The following is a 19,034-nucleotide window of genomic DNA, read 5'->3' on the forward strand; positions in this document are numbered from 1 at the left end:
GACAGAAGTCCTTTTATGTGTACAATATACGGCGGTTGCTATACAGACATACCTAAAATCGTCAAAACATACTGGGATTTCATCTAAAATGATCAGGAGTTACAAGCAACATTCGGCCAAAAACCTCTAAGAATATTGTATAGACGGCAAAAAATAAAGACATGATCGTCGGATTGAAAATGTAACCAGATCTACGATAAATTCCTGGGAAAAATACCACTAAATCTACACAGAAAAGCAAAAAAAAAGTTTTTCAACGTATCAACCAATATCAAATGGAATCAAATAAAAAGAAACCACTCAAAGGAACTATGGTCATTTGAAAATGTACCGGACACACTCACTTCTCACTTTCTGGGTCATCTTGAAGACAAACATTCTGTGTCGCGCACAACTTCACTGAGTGGTAAGGAAAGGGTAAAACCCTAACCCTAGACAATAACCCTAACCCATAACCTTAACTCCGACTCTAACCCTAACCCTAACCTTAGCCCTAACTCTAATCAAAAAATGGGTTTATGTGGTGTAGTAGTGGACGGATCGAAGGACCGGCGATACGGCGTCTGCCGGTCGGTAGTCTGGTTGGATCTAATGGATGTGTGTCCGATTATTCTATCGGTTCATCGGTCTGACTACATCCGATGGATGTCCGTCCGATTATTCTATCCATCTATCGTCTGATTGCCAGGTGGGAGAATTATTTGTGGACTGTCATAGTCGGTGTTTCGTCTGTCCGATCATTCTATTGGTTTATGGGTCTGATTACAGTTGATGGATGTCTGTCCGATTATTCTGTCCGTCTATCGTCCGATTGCCAGATAAAGAGAATTATTTGTAGACTGTCAGAGTTGGTGTCTCGTCTGTCCGGCCATTCTATCTGTTTGTCAAGTGAACGGAAAACTCGACGGCTAATCTGGCTGTTCAGTCGGTCTATCGTCCGACTTACGGGTAGGAAAAATCATTTATTGTCTGTCTAACTATTCGGTCGGTCTATCGTCTGACTATCGGGAAGAGCAGATTATTTATTGACTGCCATAGCCGGTGTCACGTCTGCCTGACTATTCGGTCGGTCTATCGTCTGACTAAAAAGTAAGAAAAATTATTTATCGACTGTAATAGTCGGTGTTCCGCCTGTCTGACTATTCAGTCGGTTTATCGTCCGACTGTCGGGTAGGAAAAATTATTTATTGTCTGTCTAAACATTCAATTTGTTTATCTTCTTGCTAACGAGTAAAGAAAATTATTTATTGTCTGTCTAACTATTAGGTCGGTTTATCGTCTGACTAACGGATAGGAAAATTATTTATCGACTGCCAGAGTCGGTGTCATGTCTGTCTAACTATTCGGTCAGTTTATCGTCTAACTATTGGATAGAAAAAAATATTTATCAACTGTAAGAGTCGGTGTTAGGGTTAGAATCAGAGTTAGGGTTAGGTCCATAGGGTTACCTCAGCCGGACCGACCCTTCCCCACCAGTGGATTTGCACGCGATACGACCAGAATGCCTTCGAGATGACACAAGTCGCGTTAGCGTGGGAGACCTTCTCGATTCCTATCCTTTTAGCATGGCGCCCGACGATAGATTCACTCTGTTTGCTTCCGTTGAAAATGACGTCACATATTGTGGTTCCCGTGTGTCGGGCTCACAAGGCCGTGTCGTGTCTGTACGTTACGATCGGACAGTGGTCAATCCGTACGTTACCTTAGGACTCCGGAGTCTGCGCTGTTATCGCGTCAGACCGTCCCGTTGCATTTCTCGGTTCCAGAACGTCGCTTCTTCGGTGTAACGGACTCTTTGTGGGACGTGTCGTACATCGTGTTTTACATTGTGTTGTCGTGTCTTCTAGTTTTTGTGTGTATGTGTTCGTGTGTGTGTGTGTGTGTGTGTGTGTGTGTGAGAGAGAGTGTGTGTATGTGTGTGCCAGTATGTGTTCTCTGATAACGTGTGAATTCATCTCTGTGTTAAATGGACATTCGTAATTAGTGTCTTGTGGTGTCGGGTTAGGGTTAGAGTAGGCGGTCGCAGCCGACAGCAATAAAAACCGAAACGAGCTCTATTAGGACAGGTCTGGTAGACTGCTATTCCATCGCGTGGTCGGGTGCAGCCGTTATCCGTCTCACGGAGAGTGTCGTCCTGATTTTGGATTTCTACGGTCAACGCGGTTTCTCGGCGATCTTAGGGTCAGGGTTAGAGTCAGAGTTAGGGTTAGGCCGTTAGGGTTTCCCCAGCCGGGCCGACCCCTTCCCCACCAGTGAATTTGCACGCGATACGACCAGAATGCCTTTGAGATGACACAAGTCGCGTGAGCGTGGGAGACCTCGATTCCAATCCTTTTAGTATGGCTCCCGACGGTAGATTCACTCTGTCTGCTTCCGTTGAGAATGACGTCACATATTGTGGTTTTAGTGTGTCTGGCTCACAAGGCCGTGTCGTGTCGGTACGTATCGGTACGTATCGATCGGACTGTGGTCGATCCGTACGTTATCTAAGGACTCCGGAGTCTGCGCCGGTATCGCGTCAGACCGTCCCGTTGCCTTTCTCGGTTCCAGATCGTTGCTTCTTTGGTGTAACAGACTCTCTGTGGGTCGTGTCGTACATCGTGTTTTTTACAATGTGTTGTCGTGTCTATCTGGTTTTTTGTGTCGGTGTGTGTGTGTGTGCGTGTGCGTGTGCACGCGCCAGTATGTAGGTGTATTAAGTCATCTCTATGTTGAATCAATATTCGTAATTAGTGTCTTATAGTGTCGGGTTGTTAGAGTAAGCGGGCGCAGCCGACGGCGGGAGGCCGAGGCGAGCTCTGTCGATACAGGTCTCGTGGGCTTCCCCCTTATCGCGTGGTCGGGTGTAGTCGTTACCTATCTCCATGGAAGGCATCCTGATGTCGGGTACTCTACTGTCAGTGCGGGTTCTCGGCGATTTTAGGTTCAGGGTAACGAAGGGTTAGGCCATGTATTCGTTGTTGTGGGAGTGTGTATTTAGGCGATCTTCGGTCTATCAGTCGGTCTATCGTCTGACTATCGGGTTGGAGAAAACTATTCAGTCGGTCTATCGACTGACAATCGGGTGGGAGAATTATTTATCGACTGTCAGAGTCGGTGTCCCGTCTGTCTCCCTATTCAGTCGGTCTATCGTCTGACTATCGGGTTGGAGAATTATTTATCGACTGTAGGAGTCGGTGTCCCGTCTGTCGTACTATTCAGTCGGTCTATCGTCTGACTAGCGTGTGAAGAAAACTATTCAGTCGGTCTATCGACTGACAATCGGGTGAGAGAATTATTTATCGGCTGTCAGAGTCGGTGTCCCGTCTGTCTGGCTATTGAGTCGGTGTATCGTCTGACTATCGGGTTGGAGAATTATTTATCGACTGTAAGAGTCGGTGTGCCGTCTGTCTCCCTATTCAGTCGGTCTTTCGTCTGACTATCGGGTGGGAGAAAACTATTCAGTTGGTCTATCGGCTGACAATCGGGTGGGAGAATTATTTATCGACTGTAAGAATCGGTGTCCCGTCTGTTTCACTATTGAGTCGGTCTATCGTCTGACTAACGTGTGAAGAGAACTATTCAGTCGGTCTATCGACTGACAATCGTGTGGGAGAATTATTTATGGACTGCCAGAGTCGGTGTCCCGTCTGTCTTGCTATTGAGTCGGTGTATCGTCTGACTATCGGGTTGGAGAATTATTTATCGACTGTAAGAGTCGGTGCGCCGTCTGTCAAACTATTCAGTCGGTCTTATCGTCTGACTATCGGGTCGGAGAATTATTTATCGACTGTAGGAGTCGGTGTCCCGTCTGTCGTACTATTCGGTCGGTCTATCGTCTGACTAGCGTGTGAAGAAAACTATTCAGTCGGTCTATCGACTGACAATCGGGTGGGAGAATTATTTATCGACTGTCAGAGTCGGTGTCCTGTCTGTCTGGCTATTGAGTCGGTGTATCGTCTGACTATCGGGTTGGAGAATTATTTATCGACTGTAAGAGTCGGTGTGCCGTCTGTCAAACTATTGATTCGGTCTATCGTCTGACTATCGGGTAAGAGAATTATTTATCGACTGTAAGAGTCGGTGTACCGTCTGTCGTACTATTCAGTCGGTCTATCGTCTGACTAACGTGTGAAGAAAGCTATTCAGTCGGTCTATCGATTGACAATCGGGTGGGAGAATTATTTATCGACTGCCAGAGTCGGTGTCCCGTCTGTCTGGCTATTGAGTCGGTGTATCGTCTGACTATCGGGTCGGAGAATTATTTATCGACTGTAGGAGTCGGTGTCCCGTCTGTCTCCCTATTCAGACCGGTCTATCGTCCGACTGACGTGTGAAGAAAACTATTCAGTCGGTCTATCGACTGACAATCGGGTGGGAGAATTATTTATCGACTGTAGGAGTCGGTGTCCCGTTTGTCAAACTATTCAGTCGGTCTATCGTCTGACTATCGGGTCGGAGAATTATTTATCGACTGTAGGAGTCGGTGTCCCGTCTGTCTCGCTATTCATTCGGTCTATCCTCTGACTATCGGGTGGGAGAATTATTTATCGACTACCAGGGTCGGTGTCTCGTCTGTCAAGCTATTCAGTCGGTCTATCGTCTGACTGTCGGGTTAAAGAATTATTTATCGACTGTAAAAGTCTGTATCTCGTCTGTCTCACTACTCAGTCGGTCTATCGTCTGACTATCGGGTGGGAGAATTATTTATCGACTGTAAGAGTCGGTGTACCGTCTTTCTCATTATTAAGTCGGTCTATCGTCTGACTAACGGGTAGGAGAATTATTTATCGACTGTAAGAGTCGGTGTCCTGTAAGAGTCGGTATTCAGTCGGTCTATCGTCTGACTAACGGGTGAAAAAAACTATTCAGTCGGTCTAACGACTGTAAGAGTCGGTGTGCCGTCTGTCAAACTATTGAGTCGGTCTATCGTCTGACTATCGGGTGGGACAATTATTTATCGACTGTAGGAGTCGGTGTCCCGTCTGTCAAACTATTCAGTCGGTCCATCGTCTGACTAACGGGTGAAGAAAACTATTCAGTCGGTCTATCGACTGTAAGAGTCGGCGCGCCGTCTGTCAAACCACCGAGTCGGTCCATCGTCCGACTATCAGGTGGGAGAACTATTCATCGACTGTAGGAGTCGGTGTGCCGTCCGTCTCCCTACCCAGTCGGTCCATCGTCTGACTAGCGTGTGAAGAAAACTAATCAGTCGGTCTATCGACTGACAATCGGGCGGGAGAACCATTTATCGACTGCCAGAGTCGGTGTCCCGTCTGTCTGACTATTGAGTCGGTGTATCGTCTGACTAACGTGTGGGAGGATTATTTATCGACTGTAAGAGTCGGTGTCACGTCTGTCTGGCTATTGAGTCGGTGTATCGTCTGACTAACGTGTGGGAAGATTATTTATCGACTGTAAGAGTCGGTGTCACGTCTGTCTACCTATTCAGGTTGGAGAAAACTATTCAGTCGGTCTATCGACTGACTATCGAATGGGAAAATTATCTAGCGACTGTAAGTGTCGGTGTACCGTCTGTCTGGTTATTCAGTCCGTCTATCGTCTGACTAACGGGTGGGGAGAATATATCCAGTCGGTCTATCGTCCGACTATCGGGTGGGAAAATTATTTATCGACTGTAAGAGTCGGTGTCCCGTCTGTCTCACTATTCAGTCGATTTATCGTCCGACTATCGGGTGGGAGAATTATTTATCGACTCCAAGAGTCGGCGTCTCGCCCGTCTCACTATCCGGTCGGTCCACCGTCAGACTATCTTATAGTTAGAATTATTTATCGACTGTAAGAGTCGGTGTCCTGGCTGTCCGATTATTAGCGGACCGATGGCCTACTTTCTTGTTGCGTGGGTTCCTACATGTTTGCTATGAGTCGTGCGTTAGTGTTGTCATGGCAGTATTTATGCGTATACATGCGCATGTACGGTGTATGTTAGTAAGGCGTGGTGTTTACTCGTGTGCGTTACATGCGCATGTGCCGTGTCTGTCTGTGTGCGTGTGGTGTGGGAGCTCACCTCGTGTTCGAGTGATGTCGGTGTGTTCTTCGTGTTCCAGTGGTGTCGGCAGCGGTGGTGCCGTCGTGACGATGGTGTGATCGTGGTGTTCCGATTCGTTGTGTCGGTGGATCGTGTCGGGGTGTCGTGTCGTGTCGGTGTCGGTCGTCTGGTCGTTGGGTGGTGATCGTCCGTCCGTGTCCGGTGTATCGATCCCTTTTTGGCCGTGTGTGTGGTAGTGTGGTATTGACTCTTTTTGAATACGTGTTTACGTGTGTCTTTTAGGGCTCTGGGGCATCGCAGAGCCACTATCGGTATTCGTACCGTACGAGCGGAATGTAATGTCGATCTTGGTCGCGAGACGTGTCTCCAGCGTGAGAAAAGAAGTTGTCGGAGAAGTCTGTTAGTCTGTTTGACTCTCGGACGTCATATTTCATATCTGTATCGAGTCGGTGTCGTACATTGCGTGCACGTATACGTATATACAGCGGCGAGGAAATAGAGAGAGAGAGTGTGCGTTAGGCTCTTGTACAAGACTCAGGTGCGTGTGTGTACACGTCTCCTTACGCATGCTTTTTATTCTCATCGGGTTTAGTGAGTCTATTCTGTCTTCGGCCGGTCTCAGACCGGTCCGGCGGTCGTGTGTAATGGTGTGACGGCGAGTCCGCCGTCATCGGGCGGTGTCGCGGACTCGGTCGTCGTGCAATAGTGGCGGTCGTCGTCGATCGACGTCGACGACTCGGAAGTCGTTTCGGTGGCCGTCGGCAGCGTCGGCGGCAGCGTCGGCGCGGTGTCGCCGCCGTCGGCCGCGTGTCCGTTTGTGTTGCGAGCCGCCTTGTTCAAATCGAAGCGACCCGTCGTCTTGAGTCGTCTAATCCAGTCGGCTTCGAGATCTAGTCTCCTGGCGTGGTCGATCTCCTGTTGGATCGGCGTGACGTGCCAGACTCCGTCGGGGTTGTGGTTTCTGTCGTTGCAGTGTAGGTAGATCTTCTTTCGGTCCCACGAGCGAAGCTTGTTGCAGTGGTGTCTCATGCGCGCTCTGAACGTGTCGCCCGTCTGTCCGACGTATTGTTTGTGGCATTCCGCGATGGCGCAGGTGATGACGTAAATCACGTTTTTCGATTTGCAGCTCAGGCGGTCTCGCCGTGGTCCGCCTATCGGGTGGGATCGGCCGGTGCTCGTACTGCGCACGGCGCAGCTGGTGGTCATGGATCTGCACGTCTCGCATTGTGCGTGACCGCACGCCGTCGTCTGCGGTGTGAACTCGAAAAGTGGCGGCGGTGCCCTCGAGTCGTCGTATACGTCCGTCTTTTCGGTCTCTACGGTAACGTATTTCAGACGGGCACTGGTGATGTGGTCTCTAATGTTCTTTGCTCTCTTGTAGGCGATCATCGGTTCTCGACCGAGTGTGTGTCGGAGCCTCGCGTCCTGCGAGAGCATCGTCTGCCACTCCGTGCGTACGATTTCGCCGGTGTCGGGAAACCACAGTGAGTAGGTCGTGACGAGTATCGATCTGTTTTCGTCCTCGTCGTTCTTGTGGGCGTCGGCACCGTCGCCGTCGTCGTCCACGGCGACGACGCCGGCACGATTGCGTTTACGCTTTCGTTTCGGTCGAGTCTGTTCTCGTCTTTGTCCATCTCGTTGTCGTGGCCGTCGTGTCTCGCATTCCTCCCGGGTCGCGCCGACGACGGCGGCGGCGGGAGGGGTGCGTCGTGTGTGCGGTAGTCGTGCGAGTAAGCTATCCGTCTGTCTGCTCGGGTAGCCTCTGCGGGCCAGTCTGCGTCTGTGGTCCGTGAGGACTCGATCGTACTCAATCGGGTCCGACGTCGATCGGAGAAAGCGATTCGCCTCGCCCGTCACGACGGCTCGCTTCGTGGCCGCGGTGTGGCACGAAGCGTAGTCGAATTACTGGAAGCGGTTTGTCGGTTTGAAGTGTGTCTTGGTGTCCAGTATGCCGCCCGTGGCGCGGAAGCGGTCGAACTTGTAGACGTGTACGTCGAGAAAGATCGCTTCCGTGTCGCTCTTGGCGTGTGTGAATTTGATCGTCGGGTGTGTCCGGTCGAGTCTCGCCAACATGGCGTCCAGGTGGGCGTAGGTGTCCTTCCACACGACGAATATGTCGTCGATGAAGCGCTTCCAGAGGCGCGGTTTGATCGGTTTGCCTTCGATATCGCGCCATGAATAGGTTGGCGAGCGTGGGCGCGACTCGCGTGTCTATGGCGACGCCGAAGCGTTGTCGGTAGATCTTGCCGTCGAAGGCGAACACGTTGTCGGCGAGTATGTGGTGTAGGAAGACCTCTACGATGCGGGCGAGAGCCGAGTCGTGGCCGTAGTGTCGTCCTAGCAAGTCGACGCATGCGCGAATGCCTTCGTCTTGGGGTATGTTGGTGTAGAACGACGTGACGTCGATGGTGACCAGTGTGGCGTCGGGTTCGATTCGTGTGCTCTCGAGTGTACGAATGAAATCACCCGAGTCCCGTATGTAACTGTTCTGTTCGAGTACTATCGGCTTGAGTAGATGGTCGATGTACTGGGATATGGCCTCCGTGGGCCCCGAGCTTCCGGATACTATCGGTCGATAGGCCACCGGGTTCTTGTGTACTTTGCTCAGAAAGTAGAGCTGTTGTGTTCTGACGCGGCTCGGCGTCTTGATCAGGTGCCGGAGCGTGTCGCTGTCGAGCAGACCGTGATCGTTTATGATCGAGATCGCTCGATTGATTGGACTCGTTATGGCCGGTGTCGGGTCGTTGTCGAGTCGTTCGTACGTGCGGGCGTCGTCCACGTGCCCGAGGCCGTTTTCGACGTACACGCGTCGATCTTCGACGACGATCATCGAACTCTTGTCCGCCTTCTTCATGACGACGTCGGTGCGTCTGCTCAGTCGCTCGAGGGCGGCGCGTTCGGACGCGTCCAGATTCTGAAAGATCTTGTACCTCGGCCTAGATTCGGCCAGAGCTCGTTTCGTTCGCGTTATGTACGCCTCGAGGGCGGCGTTCTTCGTGGTCGGCGGCTGCCATTTCGAGACCGTTCTGAACGGCGGTGTGGGTAGTCGGTAGGCGTGTTCGTTTGCGACGTCGTCCGGAGGCGTAACGGTCGGTGTGACCGAGGCCTCTTCTCGAGTCACCCATCTTTTCGCGTGTAGTCTCAGGCGGAGTTTGCGTGCGAAGGCGTCGAATTCGTGTAGCAACCTCTGTCTGTTCGGTCTCGTCTCTGTCGGGACGAAGGTGAGTCCTTTGTCTAGTACGCTCAACTCGGCGCGCGTGAATGTCGTGCCGCTTCTGTTGACGACGAAAGCACCGACGCGGTCGTCCGGGCGACGATCGGTAGCAATGGTGGTGGTGGTGGTGGGCTTCGCGAGACGCCGGCGCTTCGCGGGTGAAACTCCAAAGTCGTTCGTGTGCTCGGTCGGTGAGTCGTCTCGATGCACGGACTCTATTGCATTACCATCGTCATTAATTCTGATATCATCTAGAACGTCGACATCGTGTTTACCGTAGACGGTGGTGCTATTCGTGCAATCGTGGTAATTATCGTAATTATCGTGATAATCGTGTTCGACTCGCGGTCGGTGCGTTCTCGTAGTGTTCAGAGTGCGTCGTCTCGTTCTTCGTTTTCTTCGACGTGCTCTCGTTCGGCTCGTCGTCGTCCACGTCTTCAGTTGCGTCGACCTAGACGGTTCGGACACAGACAGAGATACGTTATTATTGTTAGCGTGCGCAACGTGTATACGCTCGCCGCCGACAATGTCGTGGTGGTCGTCGTCTGTCTCGGACTCCGAGTCGTCGGTCGGTGTTAGAAGTGATTTACCTGTTCGCCCGTGTGTGGGCGTCGATCCGTGAAAGTGCAGTCGGTTCTCCTGCTGCCCCTGCGGGTGTCGTTGTCTCCTCTTATTCTTCGAAGACGACTCCGAGAAGGAGGGCGTCGCCGACGAAGGACGTGGTCTCTTTAGATCATTCATCTTCGCCTCTAGACCGCGTTTGCGGTTTCGGCGTTTCTCTACCTGCAGCCGTTTCATGCGCGTGGCGTGTTCGCGCACCATGGTCGCCTTCTCGGACTTTGCCCGAGCGTTCGATTCGGCGTCGATCGCCGCAGCGATGTGCGTCTCCGTCGTGTCGAGTTCCGCCTTGAGTTGGTCTCGGACTTGTGAGTAGTGTCGTTGCACAAGCTCTAGGGTCTGACTCTGATACCCCCGGTCAACTCTTCGAGTTGGCAGTCGAAGTCCGTTCGAAAACTCATCGGCGGTCGGATGTTCGTCTCTACTTGCAACCAACTCGGTGTCAAGTTTGCCGCTCTCGTTTCGTCCACGTACGCCGTGTGGTGGCGGATGCTCTCGAGCTTCTCCGTATAGTAACGGTGCCTGTCGAGCAGGCGTTCGAGTGGCGCGTCCGGTTTGCCGGCGGCCATCAGATCGTCGACCTCGGTCGGTTCGACTCGAAGGCAAGACAACAGGTTCCTGCCCGATATGTGTGCGTCGTCGGTGGCGGCGCCGTCGTCGCCACCATCTTGGCGGGGAGTGTCGGCGGGTTGATCCGTCTCCATCTGCGGTGGTGGCTGTAGTGCGAGTTGTTGTGTCGGTGGCTGTAGTGCGAGTTGTTGTGGCGGTGGCTGCTGTTGTGGCGGTTATGGCGGCTGTTGTGGTGGTGGTGAGTGTGCGAGTTGTAGTGGTGGTGTGGGTAGTGGCGGCGGTGGTGGTGGCGGTAGTGGTGGCGGAGGCGTGATAGTACACGATGGCGGTGGTTGTTGTAAGAAAGTAGGAGAGGAGCGAGGACAAGAAGAAGAAAACAAAGAAGAAGGACAGGAAGCAGTAGAGATCGCTGTAGTATCGCCTCGACCGATCGGTCCTCCTCTTCTACGGCTCCACGTCGCAGCTCGACACTTTTGTAGTGTTAGCAACGGTCTGAACGATCTCGAGTGGTTGGATTTGGGCGGGTAGATCGTCTTGTACGGTCTGCCGTAGCCGGACATGTTTTCGGAAAGTCGTGCGCTCGGAGTCTTCTAGGAGTATTGCTTGTGAGCGAGACAAAGAAAAAACACACGTTAAATGTTATATACAAGAGTGTCGAGAGTTTTACGCGCGGAGAGAGAAAAAAAGAGCGAGACCGATTTGTCGGACGTCAAGTCTTCTTGTGCGCGTGTGCGTGTGTGTCGTGAACGTGCACGCGTGCGAGCGAGAGAGAGTGTGTGTTAGGGTTAGAGTCAGAGTTAGGGTTAGGCCGTTAGGGTTTCCCCAGCCGGGCCGACCCCTTCCCCACCAGTGGATTTGCACGCGATACGACCAGAATGCCTTCGAGATGACACAAGTCGCGTGAGCGTGGGAGACCTCGATTCCAATCCTTTTAGTGTGGCGCCCGACGGTAGATTCACTATGTCTGCTTCAGTTGAGAATGACGTCACATATTGTGGTTCCCGTGCGTCTGGCTCACGAGGCCATGTCGTGTCGGTACGTATCGATCGGACTGTGGTCGATCCGTACGTTATCTGAGGAACACCGGAGTCTGCGCCGGTATCGCGTCAGACCGTTCCGCTGCCTTTCTCGGTTTTAGATCGTTGCTTCTTTGGTGTAACGGACTCTCTGTGGGTCGTGTCGTATATCGTGTTTTACATTGTGTTGTCGTGTCAATCTTGGTTTTATCTTGGTTTTATGTGTCGGTGTGTGTGTGTTTGTGTGTGTGTGTGTGTGAGTTTATTAAATCATCTCTATGTTAAATCAACATTCGTAGTTAGTGTCCTAGAGTGTCGGGTTGTTAGAGTAAGCGGGCGCGGCCGACGGCGGGAGGCCGAGGCGAGCTACGTCGATACAGGTCTTGTGGGCTTCCCCCTTATCGCGTGGTCGGGTGTAGTCGTTACCTATCTCCATGGAAAGCATCCTAATGTCGGGTGCTCTGCGGTCAGTGCGGGTTCTCGGCGATTTTAGGTTTAGGGTTACGAAGGGTTAGGCTATGTATTCGCCGTTGTGAGAGTGACTGTTTAGGCGATCTTACGGTGAAGGTAGAAAGTGGGGTCGGTGCGGGTTCTCGGCGATTTTAGGTTCAGGATAACGAAGGGTTAGGCTATGTATTCGTTGTTGTGGGAGTGACTATTTAGGCGATTTTATGGTGAAGATAAAGGGTGAGGTCGGTGCGGGTTCTCGGCGATTTTAGGTTCAGGGTTACGAAGGGTTAGGCTATGTATTCGTTGTTGTGGGAGTGGCTATTTGGGCGATTTTAGGGTGAGGATAAAAGGTGGGGTAAAATCGTGTATTAGTGCGGGTTCTCGGCGATCTTATGGTCAGGGTTAGGGAGGGTTAGGCTATGTATTCGTTGGGGTGGGAGTGGCTGCTCGGCGATCTTAAGGTCAGGGTTGGGGAGGGTTAGGCTATGTATTCGTTGGGGTGGGAGAGTTATTTATCGACAGTAAGGGTCGGTGTCCCGTCTGTCTCACTATTCAGTCGGTCTATCCTCTGACTATCGGGTGGGGAGGGTTATTTGTCGACTGCCAGAGTCGATGTCACGTCTGTCTCGTTATTCAAGTCGGTCTATCGTCTGACTGTCGGGTTGGGGAGTTATTTATCGACTACCAGAGTCGGTGTCCCGTCTGTCTGGCTATTGAGTCGGTCTATCGTCTGACTATCGGGTGGGAGAGTTATTTATCGACTGTAAGAGTCGGTGTTTTGTCTGTCAAACTATTCAGTCGGTGTATCGTCTGACTATCGGGTTGGAGAATTATTTATCGACTGTAAGAGTCGGTGTCCCGTCTGTCTGGCTGTTCATTCGGTCTATCGTCTGACTATCGGGTGGGAGAATTATTTATCGACTGTAAGGGTCGGTGTCCCGTCTGTCATACTATTCAGTCGGTCTATCGTCTGGCTGTCGGGTGGGAGAATTATTTATCGACTGTAAGAGTCGGTGTACCGTTTGTCTGGCTGTTCATTCGGTCTATCGTCTGACTATCGGGTGGGAGAGTTATTTATCGACTGTAAGAGTCGGTGTCCCGTCTGTCAAACTATTCAGTCGGTCTATCGTCTGGCTGTCGGGTGGGAGAATTATTTATCGACTGTAAGAGTCGGTGTCCCGTCTGTCCAACTATTCGGTCGGTCTATCGTCTGACTATCGGGTGGGAGAATTGTTTATCGACTGTAAGAGTCGGTGTCCCGTCTGTCAAACTATTCAGTCGGTCTATCGTCTGGCTGTCGGGTGGGAGAATTATTTATCGACTGTAAGAGTCGCTGTCCCGTCTGTCCAACTATTCAGTCGGTCTATCGTCTGACTATCGGGTGGGAGAGTTATTTATCGACTGTGAGAGTCGGTGTCCCGTCTGTCAAACTATTCAGTCGGTGTATCGTCTGACTATCGGGTTGGAGAATTATTTATCGACTGTAAGAGTCGGTGTCCCGTCTGTCCAACTATTCAGTCGGTCTATCGTCTGACTATCGTGTGGGAGAATTATTTATCGACTGTAAGAGTCGGTGTCCCGTCTGTCAAACTATTCAGTCGGTCTATCGTCTGGCTGTCGGGTGGGAGAATTATTTATCGACTGTAAGAGACGGTGTACCGTCTGTCTGGCTGTTCATTCGGTCCATCGTCTGACTATCGGGTGGGAGAGTTATTTATCGACTGTAAGAGTCGGTGTCCCGTCTGTCTGGCTGTTCATTCGGTCTATCGTCTGACTATCGGGTGGGAGAGTTATTTATCGACTGTGAGAGTCGGTGTCCCGTCTGTCAAACTATTCAGTCGGTGTATCGTCTGACTGTCGGGTTGGAGAATTATTTATCGACTGTAAGAGTCGGTGTCCCGTCTGTCCAACTATTCAGTCGGTGTATCGTCTGACTGTCGGGTTGGAGAATTATTTATCGACTGTAAGAGTCGGTGTCCCGTCTGTCCAACTATTCAGTCGGTCTATCGTCTGACTATCGGGTGGGAGAATTGTTTATCGACTGTAAGAGTCGGTGTCCCGTCTGTCTGGCTGTTCATTCGGTCTATCGTCTGACTATCGGGTGGGAGAGTTATTTATCGACTGTGAGAGTCGGTGTCCCGTCTGTCAAACTATTCAGTCGGTGTATCGTCTGACTATCGGGTGGGAGAGTTATTTATCGACTGTGAGAGTCGGTGTCCCGTCTGTCCAACTATTCAGTCGGTGTATCGTCTGACTGTCGGGTTGGAGAATTATTTATCGACTGTAAGAGTCGGTGTCCCGTCTGTCCAACTATTCAGTCGGTCTATCGTCTGACTATCGGGTGGGAGAATTGTTTATCGACTGTAAGAGTCGGTGTCCCGTCTGTCAAACTATTCAGTCGGTCTATCGTCTGGATGTCGGGTGGGAGAATTATTTATCGACTGTAAGAGTCGGTGTACCGTCTGTCTGGCTGTCCATTCGGTCTATTGTCTGACTATCGGGTGGGAGAGTTATTTATCGACTGTAAGAGTCGGTGTCCCGTCTGTCAAACTATTCATCCGGTCTATCGTCTGGCTGTCGGGTGGGGAGAGTTATTTGTTGACTGCCAGAGTCGATGTCCCGTCTGTCTCGCTATTCATTCGGTCTATCGTCTGACTATCGGGTGGGAGAATTATTTATCGACTGTAAGAGTCGGTGTACCGTCTGTGTGGCTGTTCATTCGGTCTATCGTCTGACTATCGGGTGGGAGAGTTATTTATCGACTGTAAGAGTCGGTGTCCCGTCTGTCTGGCTGTTCATTCGGTCTATCGTCTGACTATCGGGTGGGAGAGTTATTTATCGACTGTGAGAGTCGGTGTCACGTCTGTCAAACTATTCAGTCGGTGTATCGTCTGACTATCGGGTTGGAAAATTATTTATCGACTGTAAGAGTCGGTGTCCCGTCTGTCCAACTATTCAGTCGGTCTATCGTCTGACTATCGGGTGGGAGAATTGTTTATCGACTGTAAAAGTCGGTGTCCCGTCTGTCAAACTATTCAGTCGGTCTATCGTCTGGCTGTCGGGTGGGAGAATTATTTATCGACTGTAAGAGTCGGTGTACCGTCTGTCTGGCTGTCCATTCGGTCTATCGTCTGACTATCGGGTGGGAGAGTTATTTATCGACTGTAAGAATCGGTGTCCCGTCTGTCAAACTATTCATCCGGTCTATCGTCTGGCTGTCGGGTGGGGAGAGTTATTTGTCGACTGCCAGAGTCGATGTCCCGTCTGTCTGGCTATTCATTCGGTCTATCGTCTGACTATCGGGTGGGAGAATTATTTATCGACTGTAAGAGTCGGTGTCCCGTCTGTCCGGCTATTCAGTCGGTGTATCGTCTGACTGTCGGGTTGGAGAGTTATTTATCGACTACCAGAGTCGGTGTCCCGTCGTGTCTGGCTATTGAGTCGGTCTATCGTCTGACTGTCGGGTGGGAGAATTATTTATCGACTGTAAGAGTCGGTGTCCCGTCTGTCAAACTATTCAGTCGGTCTATCGTCTGGCTGCCGGGTGGGAGAATTATTTATCGACTGTAAGAGTCGGTGTCCCGTCTGTCCAACTATTCAGTCGGTGTATCGTCTGACTATCGGGTGGGAGAATTGTTTATCGACTGTAAGAGTCGGTGTCCCGTCTGTCAAATCATTCAGTCGGTCTATCGTCTGGCTGTCGGGTGGGAGAATTATTTATCGACTGTAAGAGTCGGTGTACCGTCTGTCTGGCTATTGAGTCGGTCTATCGTCTGCCTATCGGGTGGGAGAATTATTTATCGACTTAGGGTTAGGGTTAGGGTTAGAGTTAGAGTTGGGGTTAGGCCGTTAGGGTTTCCCCAGCCGGGCCCACCCCTTCCCCACCAGTGGATTTGCACGCAATACGACCAGAATGCCTTCGAGATGACACAAGTCGCGTGAGCGTGGGAGACCTCGATTCCAATCCTTTTAGTATGGCGCCCGACGGTGGATTCGTTCTGTCTGCTTCCGTTGAGAATGACGTCACATATTGTGGTTCCCGTGTGTCTGGCTCACGAGGCCGTGTCGTGTCGGTACGTATCGATCGGACTGTAGTCGATCCGTACGTTATCCGAGGACTCCGGAGTCTGCGCCGGTATCGCGTCAGACCGTCCCGTTGCCTTTCTCGGTTTCAGATCGTTGCTTCTTTGGTGTAACGGACTCTCTGTGGGTTGTGTCGTATATCTTGTTTTACATTGTGTTGTCGTGTCAATCTTGGTTTTATCTTGGTTTTATGTGTCGGTGTGTGTGTGTTTGTGTGTGTGTGTGTGTGTGTGTGTGTGTGTGTGTGAGTTCATTAAATCATCTCTATGTTAGATCTACATTCGTAGTTAGTGTCCTAGAGTGTCGGGTTGTGAGAGTAAGCGGGCGCGGCCGACGGCGGGAGGCCGAGGCGAGCTACGTCGATACAGGTCTCGTGGGCTTCCCCCTTATCGCGTGGTCGGGTGTAGTCGTTACCTGTCTCCATGGAAAGCATCTTAATGTCGGGTGCTCTGCGGTCAGTGCGAGTTCTCGACGGGTTAAATTGTGTATTCGTTGTTGTGGGAGTGACTAATTAGGCGATCTTACGGTGAAGGTAAAGGGTGGGGTCGGTGCGGGCTCTCGGCGATTTTAGGTTTAGGGTTACGACGGGTTAGGCTATGTATTCGTTGTTGTGGGAGTGACTAATTAGGCGATCTTACGGTGAAGGTAAAGGGTGGGGTCGGTGCGGGCTCTCGGCGATTTTAGGTTTAGGGTTACGACGGGTTAGGCTATGTATTCGTTGTTGTGGGAGTGAATAATTAGGCGATCTTACGGTGAAGGTAAAGGGTGGGGTCGGTGCGGGTTCTCGGCGATTTTAGGTTTAGGGTTACGACGGGTTAGGCTATGTGTTCGTTGTTGTGGGAGTGACTAATTAGGCGATCTTACGGTGAAGGTAAAGGGTGGGGTCGGTGCGGGCTCTCGGCGATTTTAGGTTTAGGGTTACGACGGGTTAGGCTATGTATTCGTTGTTGTGGGAGTGACTAATTAGGCGATCTTACGGTGAAGGTAAAGGGTGGGGTCGGTGCGGGCTCTCGGCGATTTTAGGTTTAGGGTTACGACGGGTTAGGCTATGTATTCGTTGTTGTGGGAGTGACTAATTAGGCGATCTTACGGTAAAGGTAAAGGGTGGGGTCGGTGCGGGCTCTCGGCGATTTTAGTTTTAGGGTTACGACGGGTTAGGCTATGTATTCGTTGTTGTGGGAATGACTAATTAGGCGATCTTACGGTGAAGGTAAAGGGTGGGATAGAATCGTGTATTAGTGCGGGTTCTCGGCGATCTTATGGTCAGGGTTAGGGAGGGTTAGGCTATGTATTCGTTGGGGTGGGAGTGGCTACTCGGCGATCTTAAGGTCGGGGTTGGGGGGGGGGGGGGGTTTAGGCTATGTATTCGTTGGGGTGGGGAGAGTTATTTATCGACTGTAAGAGTCGGTGTCCCGTCTGTCTGGCTGTTCAATCGGTCTATCGTCTGACTGTCGGGTGGGAGAGTTATTTATCGACTGTAAGAGTCGGTGTCCCGTCTGTCTCGCTATTCGGTCGGTCTATCGTCTGACCATCGGGTGGGAGAGTTATCTATCGACTGTAAGAGTCGGTGTACCGTCTGTCTGGCTATTCATTCGGTCTATCGTCTGACTATCGGGTGGGAGAGTTATTTATCGACTGTAAGAATCGGTGTCCCGTCTGTCAAACTATTCATCCGGTCTATCGTCTGGCTGTCGGGTGGGGAGAGTTATTTGTCGACTGCCAGAGTCGATGTCCCGTCTGTCTGGCTATTCATTCGGTCTATCGTCTGACTATCGGGTGGGAGAATTATTTATCGACTGTAAGAGTCGGTGTCCCGTCTGTCCGGCTATTCAGTCGGTGTATCGTCTGACTGTCGGGTTGGAGAGTTATTTATCGACTACCAGAGTCGGTGTCCCGTCGTGTCTGGCTATTGAGTCGGTCTATCGTCTGACTGTCGGGTGGGAGAATTATTTATCGACTGTAAGAGTCGGTGTCCCGTCTGTCAAACTATTCAGTCGGTCTATCGTCTGGCTGCCGGGTGGGAGAATTATTTATCGACTGTAAGAGTCGGTGTCCCGTCTGTCCAACTATTCAGTCGGTGTATCGTCTGACTATCGGGTGGGAGAATTGTTTATCGACTGTAAGAGTCGGTGTCCCGTCTGTCAAATCATTCAGTCGGTCTATCGTCTGGCTGTCGGGTGGGAGAATTATTTATCGACTGTAAGAGTCGGTGTACCGTCTGTCTGGCTATTGAGTCGGTCTATCGTCTGCCTATCGGGTGGGAGAATTATTTATCGACTTAGGGTTAGGGTTAGGGTTAGAGTTAGAGTTGGGGTTAGGCCGTTAGGGTTTCCCCAGCCGGGCCCACCCCTTCCCCACCAGTGGATTTGCACGCAATACGACCAGAATGCCTTCGAGATGACACAAGTCGCGTGAGCGTGGGAGACCTCGATTCCAATCCTTTTAGTATGGCGCCCGACGGTGGATTCGTTCTGTCTGCTTCCGTTGAGAATGACGTCACATATTGTGGTTCCCGTGTGTCTGGCTCACGAGGCCGTGTCGTGTCGGTACGTATCGATCGGACTGTAGTCGATCCGTACGTTATCCGAGGACTCCGGAGTCTGCGCCGGTATCGCGTCAGACCGTCCCGTTGCCTTTCTCGGTTTCAGATCGTTGCTTCTTTGGTGTAACGGACTCTCTGTGGGTTGTGTCGTATATCTTGTTTTACATTGTGTTGTCGTGTCAATCTTGGTTTTATCTTGGTTTTATGTGTCGGTGTGTGTGTGTTTGTGTGTGTGTGTGTGTGTGTGTGTGTGTGTGTGAGTTCATTAAATCATCTCTATGTTAGATCTACATTCGTAGTTAGTGTCCTAGAGTGTCGGGTTGTGAGAGTAAGCGGGCGCGGCCGACGGCGGGAGGCCGAGGCGAGCTACGTCGATACAGGTCTCGTGGGCTTCCCCCTTATCGCGTGGTCGGGTGTAGTCGTTACCTGTCTCCATGGAAAGCATCTTAATGTCGGGTGCTCTGCGGTCAGTGCGAGTTCTCGACGGGTTAAATTGTGTATTCGTTGTTGTGGGAGTGACTAATTAGGCGATCTTACGGTGAAGGTAAAGGG

Source organism: Corticium candelabrum, chromosome 5 (assembly GCF_963422355.1).
Source record: "Corticium candelabrum chromosome 5, ooCorCand1.1, whole genome shotgun sequence".
Classification (NCBI taxonomy): Eukaryota; Metazoa; Porifera; class Homoscleromorpha; order Homosclerophorida; family Plakinidae; genus Corticium; species Corticium candelabrum.